The sequence below is a fragment of the Pipra filicauda genome, unplaced genomic scaffold, assembly GCF_003945595.2.
Source record: "Pipra filicauda isolate LSUMZ 115617 unplaced genomic scaffold, ASM394559v2 scaffold78_size3787270_pilon, whole genome shotgun sequence".
NCBI classification, from domain to species: domain Eukaryota; kingdom Metazoa; phylum Chordata; class Aves; order Passeriformes; family Pipridae; genus Pipra; species Pipra filicauda.
This window is the reverse complement of record NW_024104964.1, coordinates 956536-969745: the sequence shown is the minus strand read 5'-3', so window position 1 is coordinate 969745 and position 13210 is coordinate 956536. Positions and strand designations below refer to the sequence as shown.

At 48.6% G+C, this 13210-nt stretch overlaps 1 protein-coding gene across 7 annotated transcripts in view; it reads right to left on the bottom strand.

The window, feature by feature from the left end:
- MBNL1 (muscleblind like splicing regulator 1) overlaps window positions 1-13210 on the bottom strand; it is a 71871-nt gene that overhangs the window by 39432 nt on the left and 19229 nt on the right. The gene's annotated exons all lie outside the window — the stretch shown is intronic.

Below are 13210 nucleotides of genomic sequence, written 5' to 3'. Positions count from 1 at the left end.
TCCCACACCCCACCGGTCCCATCCCACCTTCCCAAAAGCAAGGGAAGCACCTCAAGCTGTTCTAAATGCTTGGGATGTCCGAGTAAGCCCTTGGTGGCAGTGCAAAGCAAGGCCCTGAGTCAGCTCTGCATGGCCACCCCTAATACACAAAAATAACTTGTTTATTCCTCCTGAGGTGTTATTTTTACACCGGCAGTGCCGGGTAACCGTGGCCATGTGCTGTCACTGGTCCCAGCAAGGCACGTGGTGAGGGCTGGGTGCACGAGCCCTGCAAGGTGCCGGATCAGGGACATCCCTGTCCTGCCCAGCTGTCCCATCTCGGTGCAGAGGGCTCAGTGTGGGCTGGGAGAGGTTCTTGGACTCGGAGTGTGCACTCAGCCACTGCCCACCCTGCCAGCTATGCCCAGCACCTGAGGAGAGCCATCCTACACCTCCCCACAGAATCAGCCAGTGCCTCCAGGCTCCCGAACAGAGCTCCAGAGGGAAAACCTCCTCCTTTGATTTCTAATCATCTGGAGGAAAGCACTGCTTAATCAAAGCGTGCCTGCAGTTCCAATGAGGCAGAAACCACTCCTCCATGTGTACAAGCAGCATCTGTCAGCTCAGGACAGCTGAGGGCAACGCTGCGATGCTGCCCTGGCTGCACCCACACCACTGCTCACACTGAGAACCAAAGTGCAGCTCTCCCTCCACAGACCCAACATGGTCCACAGTGCATTCCCAAAGTATTCAGTTAACACTCTTCCAGGGTTCACTACTCTTTATCCACCTGGTTTTGGTGGATACAAGTCCAACTAAGTGAATGCAAACATCCCTAAGGGCTGGGAATACCAAAGTGTGGCTGGTGAGTTGTAAGTGGGAACATGATGGAGCAGGACAGAGGCAGAGGAAGCTGCTGGCAAGTAAATATTGCTCAACAGGACAGCAGGATTGGGGAAAAACTGACAGAGTGGAATAACAGGAAGTTTAGTCACTTCTGGACAAAAAAAGCGAAGCGTTGAGTGGGGCGGAGGGAGCGGAGCGGCCGGAGTGCCGGGATGGGAAGGCAGGGCAGGCATGGGACATGCTGCCGTGGGCACTGGACCCACCAGAGGAGGAGGAGACTGTCCTGCCTGGGTGCCCCACTGCAGCAAACTCTTCACAAATACAGCAGGATCCTGCAGAGGCTCCTCCAGCTCCTGACTCGAGCTGATGACCCAGTTAACCCACATCTCCGGCTCCTCCTCCACCTTTCTCAGCACAGAGCACCCTAACTGCTCAGCCTGGGCTGCAGAAATCACCAGGGGAGGTAAGGAGAGCTGAAATACAGCAGCCAGAATTTAAGGATGCAGCTAATTTTGAACAATCAGCATTCTCATTCAAAGCCACTGCAGGAGGTGGCAGTGTCTGTGTGGCAGTGCCTGAACCACGGCCGAGCACAGGCCCCAGGGGCAGACCATGGGCTGTCCCACCACAGCAACACCCTGCAGAACATTCTGCTGCTCATGGAATTAGCATGTTCCTGGTGGCTCTCAAGCCATACTGTATTCAGACCATAAAGGCACTTTGCAGAAGCCTCAGGAGTGGGGAGGAAAGTTGAAAGGGAGATCAGGTTTCTCTGATGGTGATCTTCCACACTGGAAAGTGCCCACTACCCTTGAAATACGGTCTGCCCCGATCACTGATGAGGAGTAACAGTGCTGGGTGTTAGCAAAGGCACTAGAAAAACACAAACCCAAGATTCTACTACATCATTCAGAGAGGAATACGTAGCAAGAGAAAAGACAAATTTAAAATAATTAGAGGCTAGATAAAGAAACTCACCAAACCATGGCAAACTGAAGGCAAGCTTGATTAATAAAGTTGTTTACTGCTTAGGCAAATGAGGGGAAAAAAGGATATAAATAACAAAGGGTTCAGCAGCAGAGAAATAAGAAAACTTTAAAAAGTTTATGGTTCAAAAATTCCTACAATGAGGGTCTGTCTATAAGCAATTCAGACTTCAGTGGCAAAAAAAGATACCAAAAAAGTTGATATATTTGATATCGGGAGGCAAAGGGAGAGTTAAAAGTCCTTAACAAAGAGCAAATTAAAGCAAGCAAGTATAGGAAAGGGAAAGTGTCATGGGCAAACAAAGGCTGACACATCAGGTTTGTTTTACCTTGCAAGTGTGTGCTGAGGCACAGTAAAAGCTTCCTAAGCAAATAAACACCCTTCCCGTCCCTGCAGGAACTGCAGGAGCAAACCCAGGACCTGGGGTATGGCTGGAGGCCCTGCTGGGGCGGCACGTGGGGCCTCACAGGGAGCACTGCTCCACTGTCGGCTTCGGGACACACCTGCCCTGTTTCCTTAAAAAAGTCCAACCCAAAACAAACCCAACCCTGAGGTGCTGTAGCAGCTCCATGGCAAACCAAGGAGCGGAGACATCCCAGCTGGCAGGCAGGGAAGGACACAGTACCTCGCTGAAGCGAGCAGGCATGGGCACAGCAGGGATGCCAGGGCACAGCAGGGATGCCAGGGCTGCAAGGGGGCACACGGAGCACGAGCACTTGGTTTAATTTCTGATTTGGGGTGGCCCCTGGCCTTGTCTGGCCCACGAGTAACAGCACAGCCCCGAGGCACGGGCTCAGCCCAGTGTCCAGCTCCGTGCTCTCAGGTCAGCGTCCACCCCCAGCACCACCACACCCATGACATGATCCAGTAATCATTAATACCAGGACACAGAAGCACTGACCATCGCTGGAAGTGTTGACCTGTACTGGTGCTGAATTCCTCGCTCAGCTCTGTGCTGCGCTCCTGAGGGGGGAAGGCAGGATGCTGGGCTCAACAGGCCCTGTATCGCTCACAGGTTTTTTCTCATACAGCTCAGGAACAATTTCCTGCACTAAGTGCTTTCCAGGCCTCCTAACACTGATACTGCAGATCAATATTTCACAAGGAAAGCTGCCTGACAGGTGCGTTGCGCTCATTTAAGCGTCGCTAACAGGCAGTGCTGCTGCAATCACACACTCTGCACCTCTGCTACCTTCTGCCCCAGAGGCTTGGCCTCACTCACTTTCCACATGAAACAAAATGACAATAAAAGGACAGAACAAAAGATCCCCTGTAAGGCAGTGTGCAAATAAAGACAGTATCTATCTGCACTGTCTGCACCAGCACAGTGCAAATATAGTTAAGGTTACAAGAAAACATCACTTGGTCTCAGGAGCTCTCTACCCCCTCTCCATTAAAGCCTCTGTATAGGCTTTATTTTTAAAAATGCAACTCTTTGTTAAGCAAATACACACAGAGAGCAGAGACCAGTGTCTAGGGACAAGGACCCGGTGAGAGCCTGGTGTGTGCTCAGAAACACAGCTGCAGGGTGAATATCCAGTGTCAAAGCCTTGAAAAGCTCAACCCTCTCAGTCACATACTGAGGAAAAAAGCTCAGAAAAGCTTATGAAATATGTGACAATGACATTAGAGGAGCAGAAAGAACACATAAACAGCAGAAGCTGTTTTTCAGTGTCTGTAAGCCCTCACAGAGCACCTGGGCTCTGCAGGAACACAGAGGTGCAGATCCACCAGCCGTGAACAGAGTAGGTCAGTGCACATGGACTAGTGGGAAACCCAGGTGGCAGGATTTATTTTTGTAAAGTTAAATAATCACAAAACTTGCCAGAACACTGCTCTGCAGTCAGAACTCCCTTTGATTGTTTATTTTCACACGGGCACTGACAGCTGCCCTGTCCCGTCCCAAAGCCGAGCTGTGCAGACAGCGGCAGCTCCTCTGGAGGGAAGCTCAGCTCCCTGCTCCATCCCGGCAGCCACCCCACGGCCAGGCAGGGGGCCCATCCCACAAGGAAGGTACAAAAGCCCAAACCCAACAGTGAAAAGGAAAGGGGGGTAATATCTGTTTTACAGAAGCAATCTTTCTGTAGGAAGCAGCACTTTCAGGAAGAATTTCTTCCCAGAAAGGGTGGTCAGGTACTGGAAGGGTGGAGTGGTGGAGTCCCCATCTCCATCCCTGGAGGTGTCCAAGGAATGACTGGATGTGGCACTCAGTGCTCTGGTCTGGTTGACAAGATGAGGATCAGTCACGGGTTGGACTCGATGGTCTTGGACACCTTGTCCAACCCTACTGACTCTGTGATTTCTGTCACTGGCAGTTTAAGCCTGTTGTAAGACGTTTCAACACTACCCTTCTACCCTTCCCATCCAGGCCGAGGAGAAGGAAATGCCACCTCTGCAGATATTATCTGAGCGTGTGTGAGCTCAAACACACGCCCATGACCTGAAGACTCAAACGCTCTCGCTTGAAGTGTTCAGCCACATAGCTGGTGGGAAATGAAAAACTTTCCATGTGTGGGAGCCAACCGAGCTGATGAAACAAACAGGAACATTCAGAGGGAGGACTGGCGTGTCATGATCTCATTGCAGAAGCACTTTTTCCCCAGGTTCAGCATGTGTGAGGCAGAACCAAAGCCCCAGAGATGAGAGCATCAGCCTCAAGGCTGGGTTGCAAGGCTGCCTTACAGGTGCTTGCTCTTCAAAAACCCAAATTCTCTTTTAATATATTTCACACAGATCTACGAGAGGAAACAACTTATTTCTGAGTATTAAAAGGAAATAAAACCACTATTAAATTCCCCTCTTTCCCCTGACTTTTTTTTTAATGTGAGACCAGACTGGCTCTAAACACAGTAAAACAGGAAAGTAGTACAATAGCAAATGAGAACTTTCTACCCCACAATGTCCCTACAAAGAAACGTGTTCAAGGTGAGAGCTTTGCTCACCACTATGGCCAAGCCCTCAGAGCCCCAGCAAGGGGTTTCAGGGGAGCTGGAGATGCACTGTTCCCAACAGCCGGTCCTGCTCTTCCACGGCACCACAGCCTCTGGGAATGCCTGCCTTCCACAGCCCCATCACCACTGGGAATGCCTGCCTTCCACAGCCCCATCACCACTGGGAATGCCTGCCTTCCACAGCCCCATCACCACTGGGAATGCCTGCCTTCCACAGCCCCATCACCACTGGGAATGCCTGCCTTCCGCAGCTCCCAGGGCTCAGACAGCTTTTACACAACATTAAGGAGCAGAAGCTGAACTGAGTAATTTGTCAGGTGATCAAAACAGAATTTGAGCAGTCACTCGGTAACACTTAATTATTTGTCATTTAAACAGAACAGAGAGAAAAGAATGTAACAGCTATGGATGGTGCTGGACAACTGACCTGTGGCTGTACTCCAGACAACAGTAAAATCCAGAAATGCTTTCCAAATCTTAAATCTTAAATATGGGTGTATTTTTAGCAAAACATATTTTCAATTTGTTTAAGCACAAAAGAATTTCTTAATTCACAAAAGGTCTTTGCAGGTGCTGAAGGCTCCTTCTTACGTACAAACCTAAAGTCAACACACAAAACACACAGCCCGAAAAAAACCTGGAGGAGCCACCCAGCACCAGTGGCTGCAATTGCTGGAATAATGCACAGCAAGGGCAAGGATTCGAGAGACACGGGGCCTCCTGCACACCCCAAGCCCCCAGAACAATAAGGCTCTGGAAGTTTACACCTCCTGACCATCACCTGCCTTCAGGGAACCTTGCACATGCCACTAATCTGGGCTGTTCATACACATACAGACACATATATACAGTACACAATGAGCATATACACAGTCTATAGTGTGTACACGCACAGATGTACAGCCCAGAGTAAAACACTTAGTTCACAAGTATAACAAGTAACTTTAACCTTCCACTGTAGCTACTTTTTTATCAGTGTCTAACCACTCAGGTATCTAAAATCATCAGAAATATCTAAACCATAAATGTGGACAAACACTGTGTAAAAATATTTCACATTGTTACAGACATTAAAAGTGTCTTCAGCCAGTGGCCTGAAACATGAAGAGGAGACCTCACTTTCCTCTCCCAATTTTCAGTGCCTGACTTAATGAAGCTAAATGCTAAAGGACTCAAACAAGGCAAAACTATTTGTGCTTTCCTCCATAGTAAAACAAAATAAACCCATCAACAAGTATTAGTTTTCAGACATATTTAATCACACCAGTAGCCACACTTGGAACTAGGTGCAAAAAACCTATTGCAAAGAGCTGGCAGAAACTGGGAACCAACACCTTTTCTCAAGGAGGAATCTGGGAGCCTGTCTGCACACTGCATCCCTGGGGCACTGCCTGAGCTCTGGGTTCTCCCATCTCCTGGGTTCTCCTTTTGCTTCCCCCAGCTCCCGTCTGCTCTGTTCAAACACAGCCCTCTCTTCTGTGCCATCTTCCACGTGGTGTAACAGCACCTGACCTCTTCAACCTCGTGCCTTTTGTCTCTTCTCTGTCTCTCCCTTTAATTTCTTTCTCTCTCCTGCCTTCTCTTCTAGTTAGAGACTTAATCACCTCCTTACACATTTTACTTTGGTGTGCTGAGGAACTCCCGTGGTCATCACCACCTCTTTCCCTCTGGCTGCCTTCTTTTCTCACTTTCCTCTGGTATCTCCATCTCTGTGTGCTCTGAATGTGCCCCTCACCCATGGGTACCTCCCCTGGGACCTTTCTGCTACCTTTGGGTGCCTCTCCAGGACTTCTGGAAAAGGGTCCTTGCTTAGCCCATCAATCCCCTTCTATTTAACACACATTTGAGTTGACTTGTTGCTTATTTAACAATCGCATGCAGAAAAGTTAATTTCTCACCAACATTCACACATTTGCTATGCCTTTAGGTTATTTTTCCCAAAGAGTTCCCTGAGCTTCCTTGCAAACCTGTCTCCTCTCAGCGCCAACACTGCCCTGTGTATTCCAGCCTTTGGCAGGTGAGAGCAGATATGACCCCGTGTGCTCACTGCTCTGCCTGCACGTCCATAAAATGATAACCACGAGTGTTTTCTGAACACAAAATGCAACATGCAAATAACCTGCTACAAATAAGTTACTGGGGGGAAAGGAGTTTAAACACTTCTAAACACTTCTCCCGGCCATGTTTTAAATGACTGTCCAACCCTACACCGCCCTGACCTTTGCTGGTGCCATTAGGAAAGGGCAGTAGTTTTACTTTCATTGCAACAAAAAACTGAGCTGACTTTGAGGTCTGGAGACTCCTTTAACTCCTGCTCTAAAAAGTTTATAATCATTTCCAAAAAAGCCAGTTTTAACCAACACTGCATGGTGTTACTGTTCTAAAAATCCCTTACTTCCTCCTGTTCAGTCCAGCTACAGGAAAAGACCAAACTGCCCGGGCCTGGCTGCAGTGAGCTCACACTGTGCTGCAGGTCTATCTTGCCAGCTGCAGCTCCACACACAGTCACTTCTGTGCAACAAATGCCTGGCTTGGTGAGGGGTTCCCCTGACCAACCAACCCCACCACAAACCCCCCAGCATCACCAGGAAATATTTAAATCACTAATGGGGTTTTTTTCAATGAAAAAATTCCTTGTGCTCCACTGTCAACAAGAACTTTGCATTGTAAGGTACTTTACTTGGAATTAAAGCTGCCACATATATCCATCATCCATCCATCCATCACCCACACATTCCCTTGTGCAAGGGAAGCATCTCCCTGTGCCCCACAGACACGAGGTGCAGCTGCAGTGTTCAGGCAACAACTAGAGTAAGTAACGAGGTAAGGGATACAAGGAACTGACTCTTCTGTTTCCTCTGAGGTGTGTCTAGTGAGTGTGAACTCTTTAACCCTTCAGTGTGCCCAGTCGGGGGCTCTTCCAGCTGGCCTGCATTTGTATTTGGTTACAGTCACTGCAAACACCCCAGCTATCTCCTGACTCAGCTCACAGCAGGGAAGATTTTCTTTTACCAGGGCACGGACAAGCAAGAGGATGTCGATGCAGATGATCTTCTGAACACACCCTACCACCAGAAAGTTGAATTCCAGGCACAATTTCCCATCTACAGCTGGCTCTAAACCCCGATTCCACTGTAAGAAATGGGAAGGGACAGCAGAGCCAGCAGCCCATCCCGCTCCAGCTCTCCCTGTCTGCAGTGGCACAACGTGCTCTGAGCTGCTGCACAGACGGGCCAATTCTGCTCAAAGACACCGACCAGCTGAACACTTTTCTCCCTCCTAGCATTTGCTTCAGCAATGTTTATAAGGAGTCCCAAGGCCCCAGAAAACATTTCATTCTGCCTGTTCTTTTCAAAAGACTTCAGTTAAATGTGCACACTCTTGTTCCGATATGACAGAACAAATGAAGAAAAACGGTGTTCCTGACACTGCTGTGCTGGCTCCTGCACACCTAAAAACCTGCCAGGCTCCTGAGGAATGAAAACCTCTCCCTGGGCTAGCCAAGGCTGGAAAGATGCTCTCAAACAAAAAACGTGCAACCGCCCCCTTGCCCAGTATCAAAGACCAGCACTGAAACTGCACAGGGTTTTAGACTGAATCCTGTCAGGATAAAGAAATTCCCTTCTGCCATTATCGGTCTGTGCTCCCAGAGTGTGACCACTGTCACACACTCACCCTGGGACTCTGCCTGCTCGCTTGCACGCTTCCACACATGGTTATTCCACAGGGTCCTTTCCAGCACACATAAATCAATCTTACCCCAGTGATATTTATGACCAGCTTGTGTTTCTGCTTTCAACACTGAGAATGTTTTTAAAACACCTAGAGAAAGGACAGGGAAAGGGAAAACAACACTGGAAAAGCTGGATATTGAAGGAGCATTAACACTGCTAGGGGCTCAAATGCCACAGGGCTCCTGATGTTCCCAAATTTCAGCAGGTGGGTACTTCCCTTGGACAGCAACTCCATCCATGGCCAGGAGACAGGAACAACTTAATAAGAGCAGAAAACAATGAGCTTTACTCCTGTGAAGTGGTGGTTACCAACTACACCTGCAGCTACCTGGGGTTTGCTGGCTGCTCCTGGACTGTGGGGGGTTTCACTGTGTCCCCAAACAAATGACCTGCTCCCAGGGGATACCACTGACCCCATGACCTGCCCCATCAAACTGCCACGTTCCACCTTGGGTTCAATGGAGTGTTTGCTCCTCCTGGTCCCACAGGAATGTCCCCCAACAGAGGTGGCCTCAGAGCCACCCACCTTTCCCAGCCTCCCAGTCCCCACTCTACACCAGCTGCTTCCTGCTCCCTTGGGCACACATGGACACGTGCCCTCCCCTGCAGCCAGCACAGCAGGAGCAGCAGAGTGCACATACATGAAGGACAATTGCCACACTCTGTCATTCCTCTTTTTCAAATTTAAATCTCCATCTCACAACTATTTATGTCTCTATTTAAGCCTGGAATTATCCCACGTGAATTCACTGAAATCACACCAGCAAAAAGTAATGAGCTTTCTTTGCTCCCCAAACTGCTCCTCTCCTCAAGCAGCACTGTCTCTCTTTTTGCTAACTCTGTAGTATTTCGCCAAGTTAGGAACGGTCCAGAGAACTCTGGAGTCGAAGAGTGTCTTTCCAGGAACTTGACGGGACTTGAAATGCTCTGAGATGAAGCTGGATCCAAACCCACCTCCCCAGCCGGCCCCTGCCCCTGTCCTGCTGCAGCAAACTCGGCACTATGGGCACCCTCCCGTGGAGCAGCACCAACACACCCACCATCCCACTGCTGGGCAGCCAGAGGACTTCGCAGGATCTCCAAGGATTTGGGAAGTTTATGCAGTGAGTGTGGTATAACAAAAATGCAGTCTGGGGAAGCAGCTTGCCAGTGCCAGGGTGAAGTCCCCCAGCATCACTATGCTGGATTTATTCCTCTTCTTTAAAAAAACACTTCATCAGATGTATTTTCCTCTATTTGATCAAAACGTTGCACTTGCTTTCAACTACCTCAACACATGTTCTGCATCAGTTAAATCCTCAGATGTTCCCTAATAAAGAGGATAAGTCATAAGTATCTCAATAAATTCAAACATGAACCCTAAGACAGTTTTCTTACTTGCATAATCCTGTATTTCAGGACCTGACAATTCACTGTTGACTTAAATCTCACTTCAACAGCAGTAATCCTCCTAGTGGCACCATGAAATGAGGGACAAGACAGAACTCTGGATCAGGATAAAAGCAGCTCTCGTTATTTCTGACTTGAGTGCTGCTGTGCAGCCCTGGATGGAGAAACAGGCTGGACCCCCAGCCCTCACATGAGCTCAGGCAGGGCCAGCGTGGAACAAAAGGAAGCACAAGCAAACAGAGAGGATTGAGGAGGTGCCTGTTACTGACCAGCCCCAAAATGATGCTGCTTCTCTCTCTTAACAGGGTTGTCTGGACCTGATTGAATTGGTAGGAGGGCTGAGGACTCACCGTGACTTTGGCCAGTGCCCTGGAGAAGAGGCTCCTTCTCAGGCATGGGCCATGCTCGGACACAGCAGCTGCTCCCGATGGGAAGCACAGACTCCCAAGCAACACCAGCGGCAGCAGTTCCTAAATGACATCCAGTTGGGCTAACGAGGCTCTGCCGTCCCAAGGAAGAAACACCAGCACAATTCCAAAGTCAAAAACCAGATGTGATCATTTGGTCTTCAATGTAATTTGTTGCTTCCAACAAATTTCAGAGAGCCTTGGCAACAAGGCGTCTGTACTTGGAAAAACAGAGACTTGGGGTCATCCTGGGAAGGAGAGAGGCCTCACAGGCTGCTCCTGACCACACAGTTAAGACTTGGGCAAATGACTGAATGTTCTAGACACGAGGCTTCCTTATTTTATGCCCTTTTACATTTCCCTTGCAAACTAGTTCAGAATTTTACTGATTCTGACTATGCCCAGCAGAGTTCCAGACTGTAACAGAAGCCCATGCTGGTTTCTATTACATACAGCCTCTAAAAAATTAGTGCAAATGCTGCAGAGCAATGTTTTAATTTTTATTTAATTTCTTCCTGCCGAGGCAGAGCTGAAGCTGTAAAATGAGCCGTAACTCTTTTGTCCAAGGATCTGATAAGATTTCAAAACACCATTTATCTTCTCAGAGAGGGACACACGTGCTTTGGATTGTTTGGTTTGTTAATGGACTATTTGCCACTCAGCCTAACAATTGCCCCATTTTCCCTACGTATTTGCCACTTTCCCTTCGCTTCCTCTTCTGGAGCTCAGCCTGTTGGCAAACACACAGGCTGGAGAGGAGAAAAATGGCAAATCAGACCTTAGGAATTTGAACACTGTTTATGTTTTCATTTTTTGCCAAGGGTTACTGCTTTACGAGCTTCCTTGGAATCAGCCATGTGTCCATCTGCCTCCCAGCCCGAGCCTCAGCTCACCTCTGCGCCCGGAACCCTGTCCCTGCCTCACGCTCCAGAGACCACACAGGTAAAACTCACCTAGAGTCACCTGCTCAAGTGTTCTGGGTTTTTCCTTCTGCCTTAATTAAAGAAGAATCAGAGCCATGATCTGCCATGTTCACATTACTAGTCAGATACATTTACTGGGATTTTCTTTTCTTCATTTTAAAAGAAATAAGGTTTTTATTCTACACCCTTACGAAAGTGTCACGCAAAGAGGAACAGCAAGTCAAAGAATGAATAGTTTTTGAAGCAGTGATGAAGTAGAGAGACTTGAACAATTAACAATTACATCTCTGAGGCGGAAGAAATAAGGTGCTCACCAATTTTAACAATAATTCATTTATATATTTTTAAGGCTTCTTGGTAAAAGGTGGTAGCCACTTCTACAGAATTCAGGAGTTTCATTTTTAAAAAATAAATACTTCTACACTGGAAGATAAAATACTATCATAACAAGTACTGGTGGATCTTAGACACAAAGCACCACAGCTTCAAGCTCAGACATCATCAGTGAAGAGACTTGCACTCCTAGTTTCCAGAAGCAGAGAAATGTGTAAGTTCAAGACTTTTCAGCTGTTGAAGGGAGAGTAGGAAAAAGCTTTTACACTTCACTGGGACACCCAGCTTAAGCATGAAGGAGCTGCCTTAGCCGGAGAGTAACTCGAGAGAGCAAAAATTGATTTGGAAGCTGCAGAGTCTGTGGTGAATGTTCACTCCAAAGGGAGGTGTGCGACTCCATTCACCATGTCCACTGAAAAACCAGCAGGTTTTGGGCCACAACAGCTCCCACGCCGCAGAAAGCCCAGGTGGAGCCATGCTGAGCCCTCCCTGTGTCACACTCCCCGTGTCACACTCCCCCAGCACAGGGCAGCAGAGCAGGGCAGCCCCGCACTGGGGTGTCCTCTGCATCTGCAGCCTCCCACAAGATTTGCATTTGACATCTATCTCCCCATTGTTCAGACATCTTTATCTCAGCTTTCAGGAAACGCAGATGACTCATCTATCGGAACATCTGACGAGGCTAACGTAATTTCAAAATGAGTTCTCCTTAGGCTTATTTTTCCAAGCAAAAAAAAAATAAAAATGAAGAAAGTGTTTCAAAATTACACTAAAAATCAAATTTCTGTTGCAAACCAGCTTCCTGATTTAGGAACTCGAGTGCTTATTTTTGCTGTAGACAGTCTGATAGGCTTTTAGGCATCCAAATTTAGGGAAAAAATCCTACGGCATTTAAACAAGGCAGAGTCAGAGCTGGAGCTGACTCAGCCGCTCCAGCGCACAATTTGAATACACTACATAATCATTCTTGGTTTAAAATTATCCTCCTAATATCTAAGGGCCAGATTACCCCACACAAGTTCATCTTGATTTGTGCACTCCCCTAGGCCAGCCTTGCAGGTTTCATCAGCACTAATTAGGCAGCAGACAACATCCCGCTGGGGCTGTCCCGGCCCTGACCTCCTCCTGCAGCACCTCGGAGGCTCCAGCCACAGGCCTGGCTGCCTCCTCCTCCCCACACTCCCAATTAACACACACCAGCAGCTGCTTGTTCCCCCTCACAGGTAAGAAGGAGCTGCCAGGTATGCCAGCAGGATGTGTTGTTTCCCAACAAGTGACAGTGTCCAGAGCCCAAGGCTGCAGTGCCACCGCTCCTCACACAGTGCGGGGCAGAACCCCGGGAGTCAACACCCCTCTCCCTGCTGAGCCCTGCGCAGAGTTTGTGCATTCACTTCACAGGGAGGGGGAGAAATAATGAAAAAAGAAAAAGAAGTGCCTTACCCAAACCTAAAGTTCCAGTTCTGGCACCTATTTTTGCCTCCTCCAGGCAGGGCAGGGCACGGCAGTGGCGTTTGCCCGCGGTGGCTGCGTGCTCCATGCGCTCTGTCCCCTCCGTCCCCCGCTCTGCGCCCACACAGGACATCTGGGCAGAGGCCAGAGGTGAAGGGCACTGCCACTGCACAGGGTCCCCTCCCAGTATCTGCTGTGTCTGTTTATGTTCT